The sequence below is a fragment of the Macaca thibetana genome, chromosome 15 (assembly GCF_024542745.1).
Source record: "Macaca thibetana thibetana isolate TM-01 chromosome 15, ASM2454274v1, whole genome shotgun sequence".
NCBI lineage: Eukaryota > Metazoa > Chordata > Mammalia > Primates > Cercopithecidae > Macaca > Macaca thibetana.
Window position 1 is genome coordinate 45,541,444 of NC_065592.1, and position 21,082 is coordinate 45,562,525.

Below are 21,082 nucleotides of genomic sequence, written 5' to 3' on the forward strand. Positions count from 1 at the left end.
TTCTTTTTCCTTTTTTTTTTGAAACGAAGTCTTGCTCTTGTCGCCCAGGCTGGAGTGCAATGGCAGGATCTCGGCTCACTGCAATCTCCGCCTCCTAGGTTCTAGCGATTGTCCTGCCTCAGCCTCCTGAGTAGCTGGGAATACAGGCGCCCACCAACACGCCCGGCTAATTATTTTTGTATTTTTAGTAGAGACGGGGTTTAGCCATGTTGGCCAGGCTGGTGAACTCCTGACCTCAGGTGATCCGCGCACCTAGCCCTCCCAGAGTGCTGGGATTACAGGCATGAGGCACCGCGCCCACCCGCCCGGCCAGGAAGTTCTTAAGAACTTACTTCTAGGTGGGGAGGGTCTTTGGAAGCCAGCCGGCCAGGGCCCCTCCATCTTTGGCCCTGCTCTGCGGTCTCTCAAAGATGGGTTTAAACTTCCAGCTTGGTTTTATTACAAGGAGGGAAACAGAGCTGGGATGTGGAGAAAGACCAAGTCTTCTTTAATTCTTAATTTTTATGGATACATAGTAGGTGTATGTATTTTTTTTTTTTTGAGACGGAGTCTTGCTCTGTCACCCAGGCTGGAGTGCAGTGGCCAGATCTCCGCTCACTGCAAGCTCCGCCTCCCAGGTTCATGCCATTCTCCTGTCTCAGCCTCCTGAGTAGCTGGGACTACAGGCACCCGCCACCTCGCCCGGCTAGTTTTTTGTATTTTTTAGTAGAGACGGGGTTTCACCGTGTTAGCCAGGATGGTCTCGGCCTCCCAAAGTGCTGGGATTACAGGCTTGAGCCACCGCGCCCGGCGAGATATTTTGATATAGGCATACAATGCATAATACAGACCAAGTTTTTTGTTTTTTTTTTTTTCTTTGAGACGGAGTGTTGCTCTGTTGCCCAGGCTGGAGTGCAGTGGAACAACCTCGGCTCACCGCAACCTCCGCCTCCCAGGTTCAAGCGATTCTCCTGCCTCAGCCTCCCTAGTAGCTGGGATTACAGGTGTGCACCACCATACCCGGCTAATTTTTTTTTTTTTTTTTTTTTTGAGACGGAGTCTGGCTCTGTCGCCCAGGCTGAAGTGCAATGGCGGGATCTCGGCTCACTGCAAGCTCCGCCTCCTGGTTTCACGTCATTCTCCTGCCTCAGCCTCTGGAGTAGCTGGGATTACAGACACCTGCCACCACGCCCAGCTAATTTTTTGTATTTTTAGTAGAGATGGGGTTTCACCGTGTTAGCCAGGATGGTCTCGATTTCCTGACCTCGTGATCCGCCCGCCTCGGCCTCCCAAAGTGCTGGGATTACAGGCGTGAGCCACCATGCCCAGGAATTTTTGTATTTTTAATGGAGACGGGGTTTCACCATGTTGGCCAGGCTGGTCTCCAACTCTTGACCTCAAGTGATCCACCCGTTGGGATTACAGGCGTGAGCCACCCAGACCAAGTCTTAATGACTTCATTTGAAACCTTGAATCTAGACATGCCCAGAGCTAGATTTGCCTTCTGAACTTTTTGGCTATGTAAGCTAATGAATTCCTTTAATTTTTTTTGAGACGGAATTCCTTTAATTTTTTTTTCACTCTTGTTACCCAGGCTGGAGTGCAATGGTGAGATCTCGGCTCACGGCAACCTCCGCCTCCCAGCTTCAAGCGATTGTCCTGCCTCAGCCTCCAGAGTAGCTGGGAATACAGGCATGCTCCACCACCCTCAGCTGATTTTGTATTTTTAGTAAATGGGGTTTCTCCATCTTGGTCAGGCTGGTCTCGAACTCCCGACCTCAGATGATCTGTCCACCTTGGCCTCCCAAAGTGCTGAGATTACAGGCGTGAGCCACCGCACCTGGCCTTTTTTTTTTTTTTCCTTAAGTCAAAGTTATGTTTTCTATCTCTTGCAACCATGAGTTCTGACTAATTCTGTGGGGGAAAGACCAGCAGATCAGAGTCAGCTGAAGATGTTGAACCTCTGATGTCTTCACTTATTGCCCAATTCCTCCATGAGCCAACCTCCTCTGACTTAAATGTACTGTCATGCCATTTGGCCCTAAGATATTTCTGCTTAACGTGTGAGTTAATCAGATCTCTTGTCTAGCTTATACATTTCTAGAATCACATAGCCAAAAGGAGGCTGACAGATCTGGCCCAAAGTTACACCCACTGCAGGAACTGCCCTATGAGTATCTTCTTGAACACTTCCAGAAGCTGAACCTCTCCTTGGTAACGACCTCACTACCCTTCCAAGGACTCTCTTCCAATCTTTCTCATTGATAGAACTTTTAAAATTTGGAACCAAAGTCGGCTTCCTTGTTCCTTGTCTCACTGGTTCTGCCAATACTGGTCTGACAGCCCTGGAGGAATTGGGAGCTAGTCCTTACAAATGACCTAGGTTTTTTTTTTTTTTTTTTTTTTTTTTTTTTAGATAGAGTTTTGCTCTTGTCGCCCAGGCTGGAGTACAGTGGTGTGATCTTGGCTCACTGTAACCTCCACCCCACCCCTGGTTTCAAGCGATTCTCCTGGCTTAGCCTCCAGAGTAGTTGGGACTACAGGCGCCTGCCACCATGCCTAGCTAATTTTTTGTATTTTTAGTAGAGACGGGGTTTCACCACGTTGGCCAGGCTGGTCTTGAATGCCTGACCTCAGATGATCCGCCTGCCTCAGCCTCCAAAAGTGTTGGGATTACAGGCATGAGTCACCGAGCCTGACTCCTTCTACAGTTCTTTTACAGACTTTATTTGCAGCCTACTCATCGCCCCCTTTCGGCTTGATCCTTAAAGTGTGGCACTAAGAAGTGAAACTAGTACTGGGAACACATAGTGAGGGGTCATCTCTGACTGGGCGTGCTAAGTCTACCAGGCCTTTGTTTGTAAGGAATCAACTGTTTAAGTGAAGCGGTGTTTATTGTAAGAAGACACGGGGCAATCAGGAGGTCTAAATGGAATGGGAATCCCAGAACAGTGGCTATGGTGTGAGTAGACCTCTGCAGACTGTTATTGGATCTCAGATCTCTGCAGTGCTGGGGACTGTCACGCGCGTCTGTGATGGTCCAGGGGGCTTCCGAGGTGATTGGGCAGTGTCAGTCTTCAGCTACTAAGCTGAGGAGATGTGGGAAGGAGTCGACCAAGGAACACTGGGTTTGAGCTCCAGGAGCTTTAGGAACGGTGGCGATGTGAGCTGGACAGTCCGACCTCCAGTGGGGGCCCACACAGACAAGGCACGGCCTAGGAGGAATCCCGGGCTGCGGGCATTCCGAGGCCCAGGGGCCAGGCTTTTGGCATTTGAAGCAAGGTCCATGAGGAGGTTTTGAAGGAGCCCCTGGGAACTGTGGCTTGGATGTTCTGAAGTTTTTGTATGCTGGAGACATGGTTGTGGGTTGTCTTACAGCGGAGGCAAGGAGCTGTAACTCAGAGATGTGTTGTCGCTTGGCTGCCTCTTCTCTTTTATTGTACACCTTGAAGGCAAGGTTAATTAAGTCCTGTTGTGGGGTTTGAGGGCCGGAATCCAATTTTTGGAGTTGTTTCCTAATGTCAGGAGCGGATTGGGTGATAAAATGCATATTAAGAATAAGGCGTCCTTCTGGCCCGTTTGGGTCTAGGGCAGTAAAGCATCTAAGGGTTGCTGCTAAGCAGGCCATGAACTGGGCTGGGTTTTCATCTTTACCTTGGGTAGTTTCCTTTAGTTTGCCATAATTAACAGCTTTGTATGCTGTCTTTTAAAGCCCTTCAACTAGGCAGGAAATCATGTAATCTCGCCTAGCTATACCTGGGGAATCTGCCTGATAGTTCCATTGGGGGTCCTCTTAGGGAACTGCTCTAATGCCTTTCTGGAGGCCTGGCTCATGAAGCCGGCGTTTGTCAGTGTGAGATTGGACTACAGAAAAAACTCTTTCCCGTTCATCTGGGGAGAGGGTAGAAGTTAGGTGACGTTCAAGTCACTCCAGGTTAAATTGTAGGACAGAGTTAGATATCGGAATTCCTGTATATATTTACTGGGATCTGATGAGAAAGAGCCTAAACGCTGGCTGATTTGGGAAAGGTCTGATAGAGAAAAAGGCACATGTACCCAAACTATGCCTTCAGCTCCAGCCACCTCTCTAAGAAGAAACTGTTGGCCAAGTGGGGGAGAGCTAGTCGCAGAATGAAACTGTAAGCCACACTGGGTGAGGGGAGGGGAGGTAATAGAAAGGTTATAGGGTGGGGGAGCGGAGACTGAAGAAGAGCTGCAGCCTGATTCAGCCTGGCAGGGAGCGACCTGAGGAGGAGCAGTCTGGGGAGGAGGGGAAAGGTCCGATGGGTTGGTAGAAAAGGAAGATTCAAAAGACTCAGTGACACTTGGGGTTGGGACTGAAGGGACAGGCGGGAAGGAAAGAAGGAGGATTTGGGACAAGTCGGATTGGGAACAGAGACTAGGGAGGGAATGAAGTGTGAAAAATGCCTGGAAGTACGGCACCTCAGACCATTTGCCCATTTTTCGACAAAAATTATCTAGGTCTTGTAGGATAGACAAATCGAAAGTGCCATTCTTTGGCCACTTGGAACTATTGTCGCGTTTGTATTGGGGCCAAGCGGTGTTGCAGAAGAAAATAAGGCGTTTAGGTTTTAGGTCAGGTGTGAGTTGAAGGGGTTTTAGGTTTTTAAGAACACAGGCTAAGGGAGAAGATGGGGGAATGGAGGGTGGAAGGTTGCCCATAGTGAAGGAGGTAAGTTCGAAGAGAAAGGTAGAGACACGGCACAGAGGGTGGTGAGCAGCCCTGGGCTGCAATGTGGGTGAGCAGCCAAAGCAGGCATCCCTGCAATTGACTTGCCACCAAGGGAATGTGGGTGAATGACCAAGGCAGGCATCCCCGTGGCGATCAGATACCAATGAAATGTGGGTGAATAATCAGGCAGGTGTCCCCGCAGTGATTAGACACCAAGGTAAGTCTGTCTTCTCGAGTCTGTGACCAGCGCCAGAGTTTTGGGTCCACGGACAAAAATGTGTCTCCTTTGTCTCTACTAGAGAGGAAAAAGAACTGGAATTGGAAGGACAGGGAGATTGAAGGGTAGCAAGAGAGGGAGATTGAAGGGTAGCGAGAGAGGCTGGAGAAGAGAGTGAAAAGACCACTTACCCAATTTGAAATTGGTGAGATGTTCCTTGGGTTGGTTGGTTTGAGGACCCGAGGTTGTAGGTGGATCTTCTCACAGAGTGAGTGTGAGGACAGGGGACCCGTCTCCCAAAGGAGTCCTCCTATCCTGGGTCTTCGGCACCAAATGTCATGCACGTCTGTGTGAAGAGACCACCAAACAGGCTTTGTGTGAGCAACACGCCTGTTTATTTCACCTGGGTGCAGTCGGGCTGACTCTGAAAAGAGAGTCAGCAAAGGGTGGTGGGATTATCATTAGTTCTTATAGGTTTGGGATAGGCTGTGGAGTTAGGAGTAATTTTTTTGTGGGCAGCAGGTAGATCTTCTTACAAAGTAGAATATTACAAAGTACTTTCTTAAGGGTGGGGAGGCTGTATTGTACCAAGTACATTCACAAGGATAGGGGAATATCACAAAGTACATTATCTCAAGGGCAGGGAGGGTGTATTGCCATAAAGTCAATTGATCAGTTAGGGTGGGCAGGAACAAATCACAATGGTGGAATGTCATCAGTTAAGGCAGGGACTGGCTATTTTAACTTGTTTTGTGGATTTTCAGTTGCTTCAGGCCATCTGGATGTATACATGCAGGTCATAGGGGAAATGATGGCTTAGCTTGGACTCAGAGGCCTGACAGGGACCTCAGTGACAGGAGTATGTGGGACTTCAGGATCCTGCTTCTCTAGTTCCAAGACTGAGATACCCTCTTCATTTCTGACCTTGTGATCCACCCACCTAGACCTCCCAGAGTACTGGGATTACAGGCATGAGGCACCGTGCCGGCCAGGAAGTTCTTAAGAAATTACTTATAGGTGGGGAGGGTCTTTGAAAGCCATGCAGCCAGGGCCCCTCCATCTTTGGCCCTGCTCTGCAGTCTCTCAAAGATGGGTTTAAACTTCCAGCCTAGTTTTGTTACAAGGAGGGAACAGATTTAAGCAATTCTCATTTCTTCATTTCTACTTCTTTTATTTATATTCAATTTCTTCCCACTTTGCTAACTTGCTTCCCTGTCCTTTACTGTATATTCTCTCTTAGTTGTTCTGCTTCCTTTTAACAGCTTCACATTTCCTCTTCTGTCTTGTGACCTCAGTTAAATGTTTAATTATAGAAATAACGTGCACGTGGTAAAAAAAAAAAACCCAAATAGAACCAAAGGCTACACAACAGTGGTTCTCAACCAGGGGTGACTTTGCTCCCCACCCCCTCCAGGAAACATTTAGGGCATGTCTGGAAACATTTTTGGTTGTCACAACTGGGGAGGGGGTGGTAGTGGGAAGGGGTCAAGGATGCTGTTAAACAACCTACAAAACTCAGGTCAACTACCCACAATAAGGAATTTCTCACCCAAAATTTATAATGCTGAGGGTGAGAAATCCTACCGTAGGGGAAAAAATAAAAGTAAAAGGCTCTCTTCCCCCATCCCTGTTCCTACTCCAAGTCATAGTTCCCAGAGGTAACTCCTTTTAACGCTTCCTGGCTTTAAGTGTGTTGGTGATTTGGTGTTTGTTAATAGTAATACTTAGACTTCTCACAGCAAGGGAATTCTAGGAAACTCTAGTGAGTTTCTCTATTCCACACCTCCTCTGACAACTCCAGCTATAGGTGACAAACTTTAAGTGGGCTCCTCTGGGCTCCAAGCAGAGAGAATTCCTTGCAGACAAGGTCTGGAAAATAGCCTCAGAGCCAGAAACAAGGACTTTCAGGAAGAAAGCGAGTCTCAGAGACAGCCTGCTTCTCAAGGACAATCATAACTCTTCTGGGTCTTAACTCTCAGCAAAACTAATGGTGGATTTAATTTCTCAGCCCTTGAGGCTGGGAGAATGCAGAAAAAGCAGAGGGCAGAGGAACCTGCTGACAGAGACAGCTGAATCCCTGACAGAAAAAATGAGAGCCTGGAAGAGATACGTGTGAAGCTCAAACACAAAAGATTTCCTTGAACTAGAAAATGTGATCGCAGAACTAAAAAATTCCATTGATAAATCAAAGGAGAGGACAGTCATTGCTGAAACCCCAAAAATAGGTCTAGAAAATTAAATAGAGAAAAATGTCTCAACATCTAGCACAAAAATATAGAATTGCAAATATGTGGTAGAAGGTAGGAGCCTGGAACAGATACAGTAGACTTAACCTGCAAATGCTGTGGGTTCCAGGAGAAAAAGGAACAAGAGAGGAGAGGTCATAATTAAATAATAGATGAAATTTCTCTAAGCTGAAGAAAGACTGAAGTTGCAGCTCCAGTTGAAACAAAAAGACACACACTCAGCTACATATGGCAAAAATTCCAAAACTCTAAGAATATAGGAAATCTTACATGCTTTCAGGCAAAAAGCAAGTTCTTTTTTCTCATCTGCAACCCTGAAAGTTAAAAGACCCCCAAATGGAATGTGGGCTAATGAAAGAAAAGGCCTGCAACCCATACCCAGCCAAGGAAGAAAAAAAGATTTGCAAAATTCACTGAGTACTTCATCTGAGAAATATTTTTGAGAAGAGACTCTAATAAACAACAAATGAATCCTAACAGAGACTTCAAGACAGGGGAAGAGAAGAGGCAAGAAACCAGTGGGGAGCAACGAACCATGTCTGTTTATGAGGTGTAACATATATGCTAAATAAGGACTCTTGAAACAGATGGAACACTATAAGGGAAATTCTAATAAGGACTAAATTATCTCATTAAAACTGTGGAGTCAGGCGTTGGGGATAAGGGGAAGGTAAAAGTGTTCCAGAAGTCTAAGGCAGGGAGAGGTGGGGAGGAAAAAGGGGAGAAAGGAAGGGAAGTGAAAGTAATCTAAAGATCACATTTTGGCCAGACGTGGTGTCTCACGCCTGTAATCCCAGCACTTTTGGAGGCCGAGGCGGGCGGATCACCTGAGGTCAGGAGTTCAAAACCAGCCTGGCCAACATGGCGAAACCCCATCTCTACTAAAAATACACAAATTAGCTGGGCGTGGTGGCGGGCACCTGTAATCCCACTACTTGGGAGGCTGAGTCAGGAGAATCGCTTGAACCCAGGAGGTGGAGGTTGCAGTGAGCCAAGATCGTGCCACTGCACTCTAGCCTGGGGAACAAGAGTGAGATTCCATCTCAAAAAAAAATAAAAAATAAAAAAGATTACATTTTATTGGGATGGGGAGGAAGTAGAAGATAATTAAAGTGTTCTGGAAATAGCAGCTGTTGTTTTCATACACTAGAAGAGTCATGTGTATCTATCTGAGAGCATTCTATTAATAGAATGACAAACTCCAAATTAATGAGGAGAAAGAATGAATGAGTAGTAATTTAATCTAGCAAAGATTTAAAAAAGAAGAGTTAACAATAATATAAAAAGCTTTAAAACAAGTAAGATGGAAATAAGAAAATCAAATACATCACTCATTACAGTAAATACAAGTGGACTGAAATCTACCATCGAAAGACTGTCAGATTTTGTTGTAAATCAAATTTAGGTACACATTACTTAAGAGAAACACACTTAGGATGGGTGTGGTGGCTCACGCCTGTAATCCCAGCACTTTGGGAGGCTGAGGTGAGTGGATCACGAGGTCAGGAGATCGAGACCATCCTGGCTAACATGGTGAAACCCTGTCTCTACTAAAAATACAAAAAATTAGCCAGGCACGGTGGTGGGTGCCTGTAGTCCCAGCTACTCAGGAGGCTGAGGCAAAAGAATGGTGTGAACCCAGGAGGCAGAGCTGGCAGCGAGCCGAGATAGCACCACTGCACTCCAGTCTGGGCGAAAGAGCAAGGCTCTGTCTCAAAAAAAAAAAAAAAAAAAAAAGAGAAACACACTTAAAGTGATAAAGTTTTAAAATAAAGACATGGAAAGAGATACCAGGCAAATATTAAATGTTATTTTGAAAACCAGAGGCTATATACAATCCCTGACTTACAATGGTTTAACTTAGGATTCTTTGACTTTACGATGGGTTTATCAGGGTATTAAATCTATTTTCAACTAACATTACTTTCTACTTATGATGGGTTTTTGGAACATAGTCCCATCCTAAGTCAAGGAACATCTGTACTGATATCAAACAAGAGAAATTTAAGTTACGGGCTCGGGGAGGTGGGAGAAGAGTGCCTGCAAAGGGATAGGAGGATTTGGGGAGAGATAGGAATGTTTTGTATCTTAATTGTGGTAATTACACAACTGAATACGCTTGTCAAAACTCATAGGCTTGTACACTTGAAACAGATCAATCTGTTGTATATAAATTACAATGCAATAAAACTGGTTTAAAAAAAAAGAATGAAAATACCATGTTCGCAAAATAAAAATGTGAAATGAGAAAACAGCATAACATGAGAAACCCTCTCAATTACCCTGTATCATATATTTCACTGTCAAAAAGATAGCAAGCTTTAAACAACATATGCACAGGAAAAATAAAGAGAGCACTTATTTCAAGAAATTATGAAAAGAGTAAGAAAAGAAATCAAATCAGAAAATAATAACTAAAGCTAACACTAATTAAAAAAAAAAAAAAAAAAAAAAAAAAAAAAAATAAAAAGGCCCAGGCCCAGTGGCTCATGCCTGTAATCCCAGCACTTTGGGTAGCCGAGGTGGGAGAATCACTTGAGCTTAGGAGTTTGAAACCAGCCTGGGCAACATGGTGAAACCCCATCTCTGGGGAAAAAAAAAAAAAAAAATTACAAAAATTAGCCAGGTGTGGTGGTGTATGCCTGTAGTTCCAGCTACTTGGGAGGCTGAGATGGGAGGGTAGCTTGAGCCCAGGAGGTGGAGGTTGCAGTGAGCTGAGATTGCACCACTGCACTCCAGCCTGGGCAACAGAGCCACACCCTGTCTCAAACAAACAAACAAACAAAAAAACAAAAAAAAAAACCTAAAAAGGATAAATCAATCCAAAAAAATTGTCTTTTAAAAGAGCTATTAAGGTTGGGCACAGTGGCTCATGCCTGAAATCCCAGCACTTTGGTAGGCCAAGGCAGGCGGATCACCTGAGGTCAGGTGTTGAGACCAGTCTGACCAACATGGTAAAAACCTGTCTCTCCTAAAAAATACAAAAATTAGCAGGGTGCGGTGGCAGACACTTGTCACCCCAGCTACTTGGGAGGCTGAGGCAGGAGAATCGCTTGAACCCAGGAGGTAGAGGTTGCAGTGAGCCGAGATGGTGCCACTGCACTCCAGCCTGGGCGACAGAGTAAGGCTCTGCCTCGAAAAAAAAAAAAAAAGAGCTAATAAAATAAACCTCTTGCAAGCCAAATTAAGGGGGGAAAAGAAAGATTAAATAGACAAGATTAGTTATGAGAAAGAAAACATTCTTACAAATAGAGGAGAAAATTGAAGAATTATAAAACAGTACAACTGAAAATCAACCAATTTGAAAATAGAGGAAATGGATATCTTTCAAGAAATATACAAATTACCAAGAAAATTGACCCAGGAGAAAGAGGAAAGCTTGAATAGCCCAACTTATTTTAGAAAAGACTGCCACAGGAAGGTGATGAGAGACTCCTTTTGGGAAATACTGCATTCACATGGCACCAGATATGAGTTTTTCTAACCTTAAATAATTTCTATGCCAATGCCATTTATTTATATATATATATATTTTTTTAGTGGAGTCTGGCTGTGTTGCCCAGGCTGGAGTGCAGTGAGTGGCACGATCTCGGCTCACTGCAAGCTTGGCATCCCAGGTTCATGCCATTCTCCTGCCTCAGCCTCCAGAGTAGCTGGGACTACAGGTGCCCGCCACCATGCCTGGCTAATTTTTTTTTTGTATTTTTAGTAGAGACAGGTTTTCACCGTGTCAGCCAGGACGGTCTCGATCTCCTGACCTGGTGATCCGCCCACCTTGGCCTCCCAAAGTGCTGGGATTACAGGTGTGAGCCACCGCACCCAGCCGTTCTATGCCATTTAAACTAGTCAAGAGTGAGGTGGAGCTTGCAGTGAGCCGAGATCGCGCCACTGCACTCCAGCCTGGGCGACACAGTGAGACTCCGTCTCAAAAAAAAAAAAAAAAAAAAAAAAAAAAAAAGAAAACGAAGAAATGCTCCCAGATTTAATGTGTAAAGCTACTACAACTTGATACTATTCCCAATAAAAACTCTAAGTAAAAAAGAAAAAGAGGAAAACTGCTTAAATATAATGAAGACTAGTTATTAAAACCTAAAAGCAAATATGGTTCTAAATGGTGAAACACTGAACCACTTCAATTAAAATAAAAATTTAGACAGAGCTGCCTGCTATTATCCTTATTATTTGACATATCTTGGAAGTTTTACCAAATTTGGTAAAACAAGACAATGAATTGTTACACTCATCTGAAAAGAAATTATAATATTATCTTTTTTGCTGCTGACATGATTGTACCAGAAAAACCAAAAGACTAGTTAAAAAAAAAAAAAACCATGGTAAAAAACAATATAATTTGGTGGGCTGACTGTATACAAGATAAATATAATGAAAATAAATTGTTTTACTCTAGCAATAAGCATATTGAATTGAAAATGGAGTGGCTGGGCGCGGTGGCTCAAGCCTGTAGTCCTAGCACTTTGGGAGGCTGAGACGGGCAGATCACGAGGTCAGGAGATCGAGACCATCCTGGCTGACACGGTGAAACCCCGTCTCTACTAAAAAATACAAAAAAACTAGCCGGGCGAGGTGGCGGGCGCCTGTAGTTCCAGCTACTCTGGAGGCTGAGGCAGGGGAATGGCGTAAACCCGGGAGGCGGAGCTTTCAGTGAGCTGAGATCCGGCCACTGCACTCCAGCCTGGGCGACTGAGCAAGACTCCGTCTAAAAAAAAAAAAAAAAAGAAAATGGAAGCAGTTTCAATTTAGAGTTACAAAGTTATAAAATTCTTAGGAAAATATATAGATAATGAAGCTACTCAGAAAAAAAAAATTCTTGGGATAATAATGATAGCCACCATAATGCCATGAACTATTCTTGGCACTTTGTATCAACTCAATCAAGCCTCACAACATCCTCTTGAAACAGATTACTATTATTATTATTATTATTTTGTATTTTTTTTGTAGAGATGGGTGTTTTGCCATGTTGCACAGGTTGATCTCGAACTCCTGGGCTTAAGTGATCCACGTGCCTAGGCCTCTCAAAGTGCCAGGATGCAGTGTGAGCCACTGCGTCCAGCCACTATTATTATTCTTATTTTATAGAAGAGAACACTGAGGAACACACAGATTAAGTGATTTAGCCCCAGATTACTATTAATAGCTGGTAAAATCTCAGAGCTGGGATTTTGAACCCGGGCAGTTTAGCAGATACTTCCCTTGTAACGACTATGATGTAGTACGTATATTTACTTATATTTAACCAAGAAACACGTAAGTATTCATATGAATAAAGTTATACAGTAAAATATTATTAAACACTATGAAGCAAGATGGGAACAAACAAAAAACCATATCCTTTTGGGAAGAGAAAAAATCATAAAAAGTGTCAGTTCTCCAAAAATTAAAGTGTATAATTCCAATTAGTAAAACAAAGAACAAGCTATTTTTTAAAAATACAAAGATTTTGATAGGAAAATAGTGAGAAAAAAATAGTGAGAGAAATTCACTTTACTGGCCAGATGCGGTGGCTCACGCCTATAATCCCAGCACTTTGGGAGGCTGAGGCAGGTGGATCACCTGAGGTCAGGAGTTCAAGACCAGCCTGGCCAACATGGCGAAACCCCTTCTCTACAAAAATACAAAAATTAGCCAGGCGTGATGGCACATGCCTGTAAGTCCAGCTACTCGGGAGGCTGAGGTAGGAGAATAGCTTGAACCTGGGAGGTGGAGGTTGCAGTGAGCTGAGACATGCCACTGTACTCCAGCCTGGGCGGCGAAAGGGCAAGGCTCCCATCTCCAAAAAAAAAAAGAAAAGAAAAGAAATTCACTTTCCCAAATATGATAACATATTATAAGGCCACTTTTTCAAATGAATAAAGCAAAGGGAAAAAATTAGTCAATGGAATAAAACAGAGAATCTCATACAAGGTGATTGTGTATACAAAAACATGACAGTTCAACTCATTGGGGAAAGTGGGCTGACATAATCAATGGAACTGGAACATCCAGCTCTCCTTACTGAGTGCTACCATGTGCTGGGACTGTGTACTAGGAGGGCTTGCATACCCGTGTAGCAGCAGAGCATGATGGGTAAAAGCATACCTTCTGTGGCAGGACATTCGCGTCATCAAAGGTGGAGGCGGGGAGAGACTGACTTGGGTTCCAGTCTATCCTCATGGGTTCTGGCTTATCCTTGCTGTCTCCCACTTTTGCCCATATTCCCTTCCCCACTGCCAGGCCTGCAGAATCCAAGCTCCAGCAGCAGAAGCAAAGACAACACCTTTCAGAGACTGTTGAGCTTGCTCCCACAACTGCATAATTGAGCAATTCTGTGTGCCAAATAAGAGCAATTCTGTGTACCAGATCTCTTAATTGAAAAAATATGTATGTGTGTGTATGTATATATAAATATCCATACATACATATGCATATGCTAGTGGTTTTGCTTCTCTGATGGGCCTTGACTGACATACTAAATGAAGGATATACAAGTGTTCGTGGTATTCTTTCAACTTTTCCTTTAAGTTTAAAATGTTTCAAAATAAAATTCTGGGGGGATAGAAAAATATACACAAAGGATTCTAACCTCAGTTGAAGAGCTAATCCAACTGGTTAAGAAACATGAAAATATGCTCAAGTTCATTACGAATCAGGGACATGCAGCTTAAAGTAAAAATGAGATGCCTGCCAGGCACGGTGGCTCATGTCTGTAATCCCAATATTTTGGGAGGCCCAGGCAGGAAGACTGCTTGAGCCCAGGAGTTTGAGACCAGCCTGGGCAACTAGAGAGACCCCCTCTCTTGAAAAAGACAAACAAACACAAAACTTTTAAAAAAATTAGCCAGCCATTGTGGTGCATGCCTTTAGTCCCAGCTACTTGGGAGGCTAAACTGGGAGGATGACTCGAGCCCAGCAGGTTGAGGCTGCAGTGAGCAGTGATCATGCCACTGCACTCCAGCCTGGGCAACAGAGCAAGATCCTGTCTCAAAAAAACAAAAAACAGAAAAAGATACCACTTATATGCATGGTGAAAAACTGGGGCGTAAAACCAGTGGGGAACTCTGAGAGCCAGTGTGGAACATGTGCCCTCAAAGTTACTCTCCCACTCCCGGGGTAAGGTTGCTGGTGTATTTATAACACCAGTTCCCACCAGTCATTGTTTGAGAGCTGCTTTGTGGAGGGAGGCAAGGACTCTCCAGCACTCCTGGCCCTCTGCTCCCGCTCTCCCATCAGACAAAAGTTTCAGGCAAGGAGCTGCAGGCCTGCCGTTAGCCTCAGGGCTTATGTGCAGCCAGCAGGTGAGGCCTGAGGAGAAATGGCTGAGGCACTGACAGTATCTGCTGAGCAGCGAGCAGCAATCAGATCTGCTCATGTCTTGTGTTAAATTCATGCTGTCACTTTTTCTTCATGTCATAGTTTCCTTCCTTCCTTCCTTCCTTCCTTCCTTCCTTCCTTCCTTCCTTCCTTCCTTCCTTCCTTCCTTCCTTCCTTCCTTCCTCCCTCCCTCCCTCCCTCCCTCCCTCCCTCTCTCTCTCTCTCTTTCTCTCTTTCTCTCTTCTTTCTTTCTTTCGAGACAGAGTCTGGCTCTGTCGCCCAGGCTGGAGTGCAGTGTCGTGATCTTGGCTCACTGCAAGCTCCGCCTCCCGGGTTCTTGCCATTTCTCCTGCCTTAGCCTCCCGAGTAGCTGGGACTACAGGTGCCCGCCACCACACCCAGCTAATTTTTTTGTATTTTTTAGTAGAGACAGGGTTGCACCGTGTTAGCCAGGATGGTCTCGATCTCCTGACCTCGTGATCCACAAGCCTCAGCCTCCCAAAGTGCTGGGATTACAGGCGTGAGCCACCGCGCCCAGCGCAGGTCATAGTTTATTTATTTATTTATTTATTTATTTTATTTTTTTTTTTTTTTGAGACGGAGTCTCGCTCTGCCGCCCAGGCTGGAGTGCAGTGGCCGGATCTCAGCTCACTGCAAGCTCCGCCTCCCGGGTTCACGCAATTCTCCTGCCTCAGCCTCCCCAGTAGCTGGGACTACAGGCGCCCGCCACCTCGCCCGGCTAATTTTTTGTATTTTTTAGTAGAGACGGGGTTTCACCGTGTCAGCCAGGATGGTCTCGATCTCCTGACCTCGTGATCCGCCCGCCTCGGCCTCCCAAAGTGCTGGGATTACAGGCTTGAGCCACCGCGCCCGGCCCATAGTTTTTTTAAAAAGGAGGAGGAAGAAGAGGAATAAGCTGGCCCCGGTAGCATGTGCCTGTCATCCCAGATACTTGGGAGGCCAAGGCAGGAGGATTGCTGGAGCCCAGGAGTTCAAGTCCAGCCTGGGCAACATAACAAGACCCCTGTCTCTTTAAAAAAAAAAAGAAAAAGCAAGGCAGAGTGAGTCATGCCTGTAATTTCAGTACTTTGGGAGGCTGAGGCAGGAGTATTGCTTAAGGCCAGGCGTTCAAGGCCAGCCTGGTTGACATAGCAAAGCCTTGAATCTACAACAACAGCAAAATTAGTCTGGTGTGATGGTGAGTGCCTGTGGTCCTAGTTACTTGGGAGGCTAAGGTGGGAGGGTCACTTGAACTCAGGAGTTTGAGGCTACAGTGATCTATGGTCGAACCACTGCACTCCAGCCTGGGTGACAGAGTGAGACACTGACTCTGATTAAAAAAGAAAAAAAAAAAAAAGAGGTACAAACACTTATCATAGGAGCATCAGTGGGACAAGCTAAAATCCCCAATGCTGTGGTTGGTTCTGAGACTGCAACTGACATTCTTCATTTTCCTCCTCCTCCATCCACACTAGACTCCCCTCACTGAAGCAGTACTTCTTACTGGACTGAATTGCTTGCCCAGTGGGTGAGCCAGACCTTCATTTCTGAGCGTTCTGATAACTGGGTTCTTTCCAGGCTGTGGTGGTTAAAGTTGCCCAATATATCACTGAGCATAGAACACCCAAGGGGCACCCATGAATCCCCTGACCTGAAGATACAGGCATACTTCAGAGATATTGTGGGTTCAGGTTTGAGATCACTGCAATGATCACAGGATTTTTTTTTTTGTTTCCCAATGCATATAAAAGTTATGTTCAGCCGGGCGCAGTGGCTCTCGCCCGTAATCTTAGCACTTTGGGAGGCCGAGGTGGGTGAATTGCCTGAGCTCAGGAGTTTGAGACCAGCCTGGAGAACACAGTGAAACCCTGTCTCTACTAAAAATACAAAAAAAAAAAAAAAAAAAATTAGCCAGGCGTGGTGGTGCATGCCTGTAATCCCAGCTACTTGGAAGGGTGAGACAGGAAAATCGCTTGAACCCGGGAGGTAGAGGTTGCAGTGAGCTGAGATTGTGCCATTGCACTCCGGCCTGGGCAACAGAGTGAGACTCCGTCTCAAAAAATAAATAAAAAAAAAAAAAAAAAAAAAAAAAAGCTGGGCACGGTGGCTGACGCCTGTAATCCCAGCACTTTGGGAGGCCGAGGCAGGCAGATCATGAGGTCAGGAGATCGAGACCATCCTGGCTAATGCAGTGAAACCCCATCTCTACTAAAAATACAAAAAGATTAGTCAGGCGTGGTGGCCAGCACCTGTAGTCCCAGCTACTTGGGAGGCTGAGGCAGGAGAATGGCATGAACCCAGGAGGTGGAGCTTGCAGTGAGCCATGATCACGCCACTTTTAATTACTTGAACACCTCCAAGTCATCTATGAGGGTTGAAATCAACTTCTTCCAAACTCCTGTTAATGTTGATATTTTGACTCCCTGCCATGAATCATGAATGTTTTTAATGGTATCTAGAATGGCGAATCCTTTTCAGAAGGTTCTCAGTTTACTTTGCCCAGATCCATGAGAGGAATCCCTATGGCAGCTGTAGCCTTACAAAATGTATTTCTTAAATAAGGTCAAAATTACTCCTTGACCCATGGGCTACAGAATGGAAGTTTGTTAGGCATGAAAACAACATTAATCTCCATCAGAGATCTTGGGTGATTACGTACATTGCCAATGAACAGTAATATCTTGAAAGGAATCTTCTTTCTGAGCAGTAGGTGTCAACGGTGGGCTTAAAATATCCACTAAACCATGCTGTGAACACATGTGCTGTCATCCAGGCTTTGTTCTTCCATGTATAGAGCATAGGAAGGATAGATTTACCATAATTCTTAAGGGCCCTAGGATTCCGAGAATGGTAAATGAGCACTGGCTTCAACTTAAAGCCACGAGCTACATTAGCCTCTAGCAAGAGAGTCAGCCTGTCCTTTGAAGATTTGAAGCCAGGCACTGACTTTTCTTCTCCAGCTATGAAAGTCCTAGATGGCCTCTTCTCCAATAAAAGGCTGTTTAGTTTGCATTGAAAATCTGTTGTTTAGTGTAGCCACCTTCATCAATGATCTTAGTTAGATCTTCTGGATAACTTGCTGCAGCATCTACATCAGCACTTGCTGCTTCATCTTGCACTTTTATGTTATAGAGATGGCTTCTTTCCTTAAACCTCATGAACCAACCTCTGCTGGCTTCAGACTTTTCTTCTTCAGCCTCCTCAATTCTCTCAGCCTCCAGAGAATTGAAGAGAGTTAGGGTCTTGCTCTGGATTAGGCTTTGGCTTAAGAGAATGTTATAGCTGGTTTGATCTTCTATCCAGACCACTCAAACTCTCTTCATATCAGCAATAAGACTGTTTTGCTTTCTTACCATTTATGTGTTCACTGGAGTAGCTCTTTTAATTTCCTTCAAGAACTTTTCCTTTGCATTTGCAGCTTGGCTAACTGGCATAAGAGGCCTAGCTTTTGGCCTATCTTGGCTTTGGACATGCCCTTCTCACTAACCTTAATCCTTTCTGCTTTTGATGTAAAGTGAGAGATGTGCAACTCTTCCTTTCACTTGTACACTTAGAGACCATTGTAGGGTTATTAATTGGCCTAATTTTAATATTGTTTTGTCTCAGGGAATAGAGAGACCCAAGGAGAGGGAGTGAGACAGGGAACAGCCAGTCAGTGGAGCAGTCAGAACACACACAACTTTTATTAAGTTCAGTGTCTCATAGGTATGGTTCGTGGTGCTCCAAAACAATGACAATATTAATATCAAAACTCACTGACCACAGATCTCCATAACAGATACAATCATAATGAAAAAAATTTGAAATATTTTAAGAATTACCAAAATGTGATGACACAGAGACATGAAGTGAGCATGTACTGTTGGAAAATGGCACCAGTAGACTTGCTTGCCACAGGGTAGCCATAAACTTTCAACCTGTAAAAAAACTCAGTATCGGCCGGGCGCGGTGGCTCAAGCCTGTAATCCCAGCACTTTGGGAGGCCGAGACGGGCGGATCACGAGGTCAGGAGATCGAGACCATCCTGGCTGACACAGTGAAACCCCATCTCTACTAAAAAATACAAAAAAACTAGCTGGGCGAGGTGGCGGGCGCCTGTAGTCCCAGCTACTCGGGAGGCTGAGGCAGGAGAATGGCGTGAACCCGAGAGGCGGAGCTTGCAGTGAGCCAAGATCACGCCATTGCACTCCAGCCTGGGCGACAGAGCGAGACTCCGTCTCAAAAAAAAACAAAAAAAAAAACTCAGTATCTGTGAAGTGTAATAAGTGCAATAAAATGAGGTGTGCCCGGACATTCCTACAGTATGTAGCAGCAGCCCTAACCCCTCATGATAATCAGGCAATCAGGTTCAGTCGCCTCTGCCAGGGTAATCGCTCCCCACTAAGTATGTGAGCGAGGAGTAGCCAGGGACGATCACTAGATATGGAGAACTCTGTGGGTCAAGGTAGATGCTCTCTACACATCCTTTCATCTTTAACTCCCACTGCCAACTCAGCAGTCATCTCCATATTTTCCCACTTAAATTCCTGAAAATGAACATTTGATAAACTCATCCTGATGTCCAGGCCACTGGCTTGTCTATGGACTGGTCAGCCTTAGGCAGAGGCTCATTTGCTCATTTTATATTTTTATTAAATTAAATTAATTATTATTATTATTATTTTTTTTTTTTGAGACAGAGTCTCCCTTTGTCACCCAGGCTAGAGTGCAGTAGTAGTAGTATCTCGGCTCACTGCAACCTCCGCCTCCCAGGTTCAAGCGATTCTCCTGCCTCAGCCTCCTGAGTAGCTGGGATTACAGGCATGTGCCACCATGCCCAGCTAATTTTTGTATTTTCAGTAGAGATGGGGTTTTGCCATGTTGGTCAGGCTGGTCGTGATCCACCCGCCTCAGCCTCCCAAAGTGCTGGGATTACAGGCATGAGCCATTGTGCCTGACTTTGCTGTTATTATTATTATTATTATTATTATTATTATTTTGAGACAGAGTCTTGCTCTGTTGCCCAGGCTGGAGTGCAGTGGCTCCATCTTGGCTCACTGCAACCTCCACCTCCCAGGTTCAAGCGATTCTTTTGCTTCAGCCTCTTGGGTAGCTGGGATACAGGCGCGTGCCACCGTGCCCAGCTAATTTTTGTATTATTAGTAGAGACGGGGTTTCACCATATTGGCCAGACTGATCTCGAACTCCTGACCTCATGATCTGCACGCCTTGGCCTTCCAAGGGATAACAGGCATGACCCACCACACCCAGCCTGCTGTTATTATTTTTATGACATTTCATTCTGTGGTTTGGAGCCATCATTTTGCCTTGTTGCAAGGCTTGAATCTTGAGTTGGCCTTTTGATGTATTTGCTTTTCTTTTCAGCTCTGTGCCATTAGTACAGAGAATGTGCTTTCTGTGTCACCATTTGAGGCAGGACCAAGGAAAGGCCTAGGGCAAGTCACCGAAGACCTATCTGTACTCTTTGGCTTCAGTGATCAAAGAAATCCAAGTCTCCCTCATGGTGCAATCGGGTGGCCCATTTTTCTCCCTCCTGACTCTGAAGCCTTTGTGACAGACTTTTAAAGAGGCCTTTGTAAAGTCCACACCTAGTGTGTCTCCAGCAATCATCCTCTTGATTGAGGTCAGACTATCTTGTATTTTACATATGGAAAATTGTGACTTGCCCAAAGTCACATACTGTGGCAAGGCTGGTCTCTTTAACCAGAGTCTCCCTGTTCTTTCTATTACATCATGCTTCCTCCACAGTTCAGGAAACTGCTGCTGCTCTAATAAATTACATACTTGGTGGCTTAAACAATACAAATTTATTATCTTACAGTTGTGGAGATCAAGTCAACACAGGTCTCACTGGGCTAAAGTCAAGGTGTCTGCAGGGTTGGTTCCTTTCTGGATGCTGAAGGGGAAAATCTGCTTCCTTGCCTTTTCCAGCTCTCAGAGACTGCCTGCATTCCTTGGCTCATGGTCCTTTTCCTCTATCTTCAAAATCAGGACCTATGGGTTGAGTGTTTCTCCTGTGGCATCTCTCTGGCCCTCCTTCCCTCACCGAATCTCTTTCTTCCCATGATGGGAAAGGTTCTCCCTTTCAAGGACTCATATGATCAGAGTGTGCCTACCAAGATAAAACAGAATAATCTCTCCATCTAAAGGGCCTTAATTAACATAGTCACATCTACATTTTGTCAGGTAAAGTGACATATGTCATAGGTTCTGGGGATTTGGGTGTGAACATTTTTGGGAGGCCATTATTTTGGCTACCACACCCTGTCAGTAAACTAGGGCTTCCTGGAGGCCAGTGGGTTAAAGTAATGAAGACAGATATAGCCTGACTTTCAGAGTCTTAGGAGATGCTCCTGATGTCCTGACATAGACTGTATCAATGACACAAAGTTGATCAGGTGAGCTTCCTTCCACATGGCAAATTCTATCTGATGCCCTTATGGTTGGGCCCCCTCCTCTTGTCAACTGTAAACACCCATTCCCTGTAATGAGTAGTGGGGAGGCCAAGAGAGGGCAAAACATGGGTGTTGGTGTCTGCCCTCCAGGCTCTCAGATGATGATATTACAGTTCTGGAAAAGCTGAAATGTACAGCACTGACCCCTCAGCTCTTAAAAGTTCCCTGATATTTGGGCAGT

At 45.0% G+C, this 21,082-nt stretch overlaps 1 protein-coding gene across 2 annotated transcripts in view; it reads right to left on the bottom strand.

Moving 5' to 3' along the window:
• The window catches only part of CCDC107 (coiled-coil domain containing 107), a 232,499-nt gene that overhangs the window by 16,216 nt on the left and 195,201 nt on the right, over window positions 1-21,082 (bottom strand). The gene's annotated exons all lie outside the window — the stretch shown is intronic.